Below are 6,715 nucleotides of genomic sequence, written 5' to 3'. Positions count from 1 at the left end.
CCCCCCACCCCACCCCCCGTCGGGGCTGGTCCTGGTTCCGGGAACCTGAATCTAATAAACAGCTTCGTGGTGGTGGCGCAGGCGGTAGTCCACCCTCTGGGGACCACACAGAGAGGACGCCTGCCCGAGGTATGTCCTTGCCAAGCCTGCCTGCTCCTGTACCCTGGGCCCCCAAGATGAAAAGCGGGGTGTCTGAGGGCAGGGAACTAGAGAGCAGGGCTCAGGGCTCACCCTCTCCTTCTAATTTCCTAGGAGACCCCGACCCCTCAGCCTCCCCAATGTGAGGAGCAGGCACAGTGGCACTCAGCTTTCATACTAACTGCTCGGGGCTTCACATCCTGGCTCTGTCGCTGAGCAGTTGTGCCGTCTTGGGCGGTGAGCCTCAGTTTTCTCTTCCGTACAATGGGCTCATCATAGGCTCTGTCTCCCCGCGTAGTTGTAAGGCTTAACTGCCTCGCATCTGAGAAATGCATCACAGCCCACACTGAACACACCCGAGATCATTGCTATGTCCTTGGCAGTCCTTCCATTCGTGGGGCATTTACTGGTTCTAGGAGCGAGGCTGAGTATTATGCCATAAAATATTCACTGTGGTTACCTCCGTTTTACAGACTGCAGAATTCATGCTGGGAGTGAGTACCTGTCTTGCCCAGGGTCGCATGGCTAGGATGGGGCAGGGGGTAGGATTTGAACCCAGACCTAGGTTGCTGCTCCAGGGCACACACGCTTCACCACTGCTCTACCCCCGTGGCTTGGTGGCTCCCTGCTTGGTCCCCACCCTCTCAGGCTCCCCTCGTCCACCTCCTCCCTGCACTCTAGCTCCTCATTCTCAGCAGGGCCCCTCACTCTTTTGAGCTGGGATCCTCAAGGCCATGGCAGATGCATGTCTGAGCCTCAGTACTGTCTGTCTGTCGCCACCATCTTCTCCTCCGGCCCTTTCTCCCCGGGCTAAAATCCTTCCCTCTCCCAGGCTCACCTCCTCCCAACCAGCCCAGAAGGCTTTCCAAATCACACTAGTAACTGCTAATGGTTTTTTGCTAATAATAATCATCCCTTCCCTTTCCTCTGCCTGTCGCCCATCTCCCTCCCAAGAAGACCTCTCCCCACCCCCCACCCCCAAACCACCTAGAGCTTGCAGTGGTTCTCAACCTTCTGGCCCTTTAAATACAGTTCCTCATGTTGTGACCCAACCATAACATTATTTTCGTTGCTACTTCATCACTGTCATGTTGCTACTGTGATGAATCATCATGTAAATATCTGATAGGCAGGATGGTCTTAGGCGACCCCTGTGAAAGGGTCGTTTGACCGCCCAAGGGGTCGCGACCCACAGGTTGAGAGCCGCTGGCTTAGAGGGACCTCGCCCCTTTTCCTGAGGTGGATCAGCATAGCAGGTTGATGAGATGGCTGGTTGTGTAGGGCCACGCGAGCCCTGCTTGAGTCAGTCATATGGGGAGAAAGTGCAACCCCATCTCCATGTCCTTTTATCCCTGATTCTGGAGGAGGCAGGCTCAGCCTGGCCGAACGTGCCTGGAGTCCTCTCTCTCCTTCCCTGATCCCTGTTTCAACAGAGGGAAGCGGGGTTTGGGGGGCACAGTCTCCAGGCCACGCCCCACGTCCATTTGAATAACAGCCTCTTCTTCTCATTGGTTTATGTGTGCACTTCCCGTCTCTGTATGGCAGGCGCTCTGGGTTTTTTATTTATGGGAGTGACATACAGGCTTTTTCGTGATTTATTACTTTGAACTTCATGATTTGAAAACTATGAAATATTTCAGACTTACGTGAAAATATAGACGATCATAGTGTGTGTGCCTATGAGAGTTAACACACACAGAGACGTGCACCGATCAGGAGTGCGTTTTTTTAACCTAGTAAGTGCACCCCTATAATCGGTGCCAAGGCCATGAAAACGTGACAGGCACCCCAGAAGCCCCCCTGGCGCCCCGTCCTGGCCAACACCTCCTTCTTCCTCCCAAAGGAAGCCACTGTCTTGACCTCGATGGGGTCAAGACGGGTTTTGCCCGAATAAACAATAGAAAGTATCGTTTCTGTGCACATGTGAAGTGTATACACACATGGGGTCACCCTGCCTGGGTCTCTCCAGCAAATGTCCTTGACAGCCTTCCATGTTGATCCTTGCACTTCCTTTTTAAAACAAATGTATTCCATTAAGAAGAGCCGGTGGGTTTGAAGGAAACGTCGAGTTGTACTAAGACCAGCAGAGTTTAGGAAACAGTGGGTCTCCGGCCACGCCCTCCCCGTCACAGGTGTGACCGCTGAGGCCTGAGAGAGTAAGAGCCGCACCCCCCCACCCCCTTCCGAGGGTCGCTCTGCACGTTCCCTGCTCAACGGGGACCAGGGCGCCGGCCCCAAATGCCTGAGACCTTTTCCACCCAGTCCCGTTGGCAAGACGGAGGGGCCCCCTCCACCCCTCCTCACAGCAACAAACGTCAACTCCACTTCCTGGCCAGGGTAAGTCCTGCACTGGGAACTGCGGAAAGTAAACTGTTCTCTGGGAGTTGATTGTTTCAGGAGGGAGCCCGGGCCTGGGGGGGTGTGCTGTGCTGCCGGTGGGGGCCCCAGACAGCTGTCCAGCCTTCAAAGCTATGACAAGCCGTCCCCCCCTCCGACCCCCCCGGCACCCCACCTCGGTGACCTACATTTTAATATGTGCGATTAGATTATTGCTAATGAGACATCTTAGGGATAAAAGAATTATGCTCGCTGCCCGGGCTGTGGTAAAAGTACAATTGAATTAAGGGCTGAAATCGTTTAGGACTCTGCTAGACAAGCTGGCCCCCGGGCTGGGCCTGAATGGAGATATTAAGCTTTGGAAATTACACAGAGAAAAAAAAAATAAGTCTAATTGATCTCAGGTAACTTCACTCGTCTAAATGAAATAATGTGATTGTCCCAGGCAGAGAGGGCCAGGGTGAGGAGCCGGACGGAAAAGGCTCGCTATCTGCAAACCGAGTTAGAATTCAGAGCCCCAGGTTTTCTGGGAACTACTTTTCTTCAGTTACTTCTTCTGAACTCCTGGTTATTTGCCTCGTTCCTGGTTTTATTTAGCTTGGTCTCCCTCAGATCCTTGGGGTTTTCCTTGTGCTAGCCAGTGAGCCTGCAGTTTAGCAGGGACCCCTGGCCACCCAGCATCTCACCAGGCCCTACCCTCAGGCCCCCCCCACTGCCCGGCCAGCTGTCCGCCAACACTATCCCACCCCCTGGAACCAGCCGCCACCCCTCCTGTGTCCCCCTGTATCAGTGCACAGTTCAGGCTGGTTCTTGAGCGCATGTGCTGCAGGGAACTCAGGGGCCAGAGGAGAGCAATTCTCTCCCCTCCTCGGCCTCAGTGTCCGCATTGGTGGCGCCCTTCCCATGTGCCCCCGATCGGTGTTTCTGATGCCTTAACACCCCCCGTGGTTCACCCGTTTGTTTTCACTGTTACCCTCTTCAGGCTAAAACCCAGCTAGACTATGTAGATACAAGAGACTTTGTCCCTCCATCCTTCCCTTCCCTCCCTTCCTTCCTTCCTTCCTTCCTTCCTTCCTTCCTTCCTTCCTTCCTTCCTTCCTTCCTTCCTCCCTCCTTCCTTCCTTCCCACAGTATTTCCTGAGCAACTATTATGTGTCAGAAGAGTCCTGTGAGCCAGGACTACAGCGGTAAACAAGACAGATGAAATCCCTCTGAGGCCTGGGGTGGGGGGGTGAGCATCTCAGCCCTTGGGGGGGGGCAGGGAGGGGTGACTCGGGCAGAGGGAGCGATGTTTGTGGGAGAGACCGTGAAGGGCTGGGCCGTGGCCTGATTTTCCCGCACCTTCGGGCCTCAGGGAGGAGGATGGTACTGCCTCTCCCCGAAGTGAGCCAGCCTCAGAGGGCTTTACACGGCGGGCAGCGTGACCACAGTGGCATCTCAAGGGTTTGCCCGGCTGAGTGCAGAGTGAGGGCAGGGGTGGAGGGGGCCTGGTCAGGAGGGTCTAGTCACCAGGAGCCACGAGGGGCAGCGGGTTGGGAGGGAGAAGGGTTAGGGCTTTCCTGCCAGGCGGGGAGAGGGGTGGGGTGGGGCAGGATTGGCAGGACAGCAAAGCCTGGCTGTGCCCTGTGGAGAGCAGTGACAGCAGTGGTTCTCAACCTTGGCTGCCCATTTAGAATCACCTGGGAATCTTTTTTTAAAATCCTGATTTCTGGGCCTCCTCCTCCGGAAATTCTGTTTCTTTGCTACGGGGTGGGGCCACAACATGAGTAACAAAGAAACAGAATTTCTGGAGGAGGAGGCCCAGAAATCAGGATTTTAAAAAGATTCCCAGGTGATTCTAATGGGCAGCCAAGGTTGAGAACCACTGGGCTACAGCCTTTGGACAGGTTCAAGCCTGGGACTAATGAGAGGGCAAAGCCACGTGCAAGTCCCAGCCTGGAGGGCAAGGCCCGCCCAGCACAATGACAGCCAATGGCTGTGGCTGTAAGCTTGACCCTGCGGTCCGAACCTGTGGCCACAGATGGCTGAGCGATGTGGGCTGCGGGAGGCGCAGTAAACAAAGCTTGACCCGGTGCACGTCATTGAGTAGATTGGAAACCCGCGAGAACGTGGTAACCACGCCCTTACTTTGCCTCGTGGAATCTGCTATAAAATACAGACACGGCTTGCAGGCCGCGGCGTTCCCTCTAGCTCTGCGTCAGGGAGGACGGCGTCCCGCCCAGACCCAGCTTTCTCCTCTTCTCTGTCTGTTCTCCATCCTTCACCGCCTCCTCTCAGCCTCACCGAACCTGGCTGAGCTGGCATGGCCCCTATGGCACCCAGCGTGGGGCTGAGTAAGCCATGGCCGTGCCAAGCAGCCTGAGGCCGCTTTCTGATTCTGAACAATATAAAGAAATACGGGCGCTGACCAGTTTGGCTCAGTGGATAGAGCGTCGGCCTGCGGACTCAAGGGTCCCAGGTTCGATTCCGGTCAAGGGCATGTACCTGGGTTGCGGGCACATCCCCAGTAGGAGATGTGCAGGAGGCAGCTGATCGATGTTTCTCTCTCATCGATGTTTCTAACTCTCTATCTCTCTCCCTTCCTCTCTGTAAAAAATCAATAAAATATATTAGAAAAAAAAGAAATATGTAAAGAGCAAATGGACCTGCTCTCTCCAGCTCTTTACAGATAGGACCACCCTGGCTCAGAAAACTGCCTGACTTACCCAGCCCTGCTGGGCCACCATCTCGGGGGCAGGGGGGCTCTCTCTGTCTCTCTAAGTCAGGCCAAGGGAGTCACCCTCAAAGACTGCCGGCCCCAGAACCGCCCACCAACGGGCCTGCTCTCTGCATGGGTCTGCACAGGACGGAACACAGATTTTGGTAGTTCTTAGGGACATTCCCCAAGCCTCCCCCGCCAACAAAAAAGGTGACTCTGGGTAGATAGGCCAGGAGAAATCTCTATCCCTCAAAAGCCAATTACAGGGTTAAAGAGACACCTGTGTCAAGGCCCAGAGAAGCTGTATTTAAAGCTAAAGCCAGAGCTCTGACTTATTAGCTCAGGAGAGAAAATGAATGGACTCTCGCACCCCCCCTGCCCCAAAGTCTTCCCTGTTGCACACAGCACAGGATCCCCTGTTGGGGCCTCAGTTTTCCCTTCTGTGTAATGGGCAGACTGATCCCCTGGGTTCATTTCTGTTCTGAGACTCTGTCCTTACTCAGAGGGAGTGGTGAGTGGTGGGCTTATTGGCACTGGACCTGGGCCTGTCTAATTATGTCCTGGACTTGGGGCGGCCACTGACCAGGCAGCCATGAAACGCGAGGGGAGGGCCAGGGGCAGGATGGTCTGGCTGCCACAGAGGACTCACATATCAGCGCCTAATTACATTTCCCCGGCTCCTCCTGTTGTTTCGGTCACCTGGGGTGTTTGCTAAGCCTTCATTACTCTCCAATTGTCTGGTGGTGTGTGTGTTTTCCTCCTTTCCTCTTACCTTCGGACTTTGGCATTAGCTCAGTGACTCAGCCCTTTGATTTCTTATTCATGCCTATCTGCCCCTTCACCTTCCCTTTTCTCAGAAGCCAGGCTTGAACTTGAACCCTCCTGGGCAGCCCCCCTCAAAGACTCCCTGCTACCTTCCCCGCTGAAGGACCGGGGTCCTGGGCTCCCTCCCACTCTCCTTACTTTTCCTGTACTGAGAGCTCCGAGCCCCATTCCGAGCGTCAAGGGAATTCTGAAGCGCCTGCATGTTTCCTAATGAACAGCCGCCCACAAACACAAGACCCCCAATCCAGCAGGGCAATGGAGCGTCATGAGCTGTGGCTGATGAGGCCAATCGCAGAATTTCTAGGGCCGAGGAGACACCCGAGGTCACCCCCAGCGGCCCTTCTCTCCGCCCTCGCACCCCCAAACAGGAGCCATTCAGCACGTGCTTGACTGCCTCCCAGGACGGAGCGCTTACTCCTTCCACAGGCAGCCGGCTGCACGCTCAGGCCCCCCTGATGGTCAGGGAGCCCCCTTTCCTGTAGGTCAGGTGGCCTCCCTCTGCCTTCCACCTGCTGGCCCTGGGTTTAGCCCGGGTGTCCACACAGAAGTTGATTTGCTCCATCTACGCACCAACCCTGACATATGTGAGGCCAGGAATAGCAACAAGACCCTCTCCCACCCCCCACCCCGCCCACACTGTACCCTCACTCTCCTCTGGCCCAGCAGCCAGCCCCGATGCGTAATGTATCTTTTAAAAGACAGATTCCAAAGCAAAAC

The 6,715-nt window shown here is 55.3% G+C and overlaps 1 long non-coding RNA gene across 1 annotated transcript in view; it reads right to left on the bottom strand.

Moving 5' to 3' along the window:
• The window catches only part of LOC107185170, a 15,021-nt gene extending 9,730 nt beyond the window's left edge, over positions 1-5,291 (bottom strand). Inside the window, exon 1 of the long non-coding RNA XR_001516087.1 lies at positions 5,280-5,291. This is a non-coding gene — a long non-coding RNA (uncharacterized LOC107185170). The remainder of the gene's footprint in view (positions 1-5,279) is intronic.
• Between the last annotated feature and the right edge of the window lie 1,424 nt (positions 5,292-6,715).

The sequence above is a fragment of the Myotis davidii genome, unplaced genomic scaffold (genome assembly GCF_000327345.1).
Source record: "Myotis davidii unplaced genomic scaffold, ASM32734v1 scaffold328, whole genome shotgun sequence".
Lineage (NCBI taxonomy): Eukaryota > Metazoa > Chordata > Mammalia > Chiroptera > Vespertilionidae > Myotis > Myotis davidii.
The sequence above is the reverse complement of the archived record's forward strand: the minus strand, read 5'-3'. Positions and strand labels throughout refer to the sequence as shown.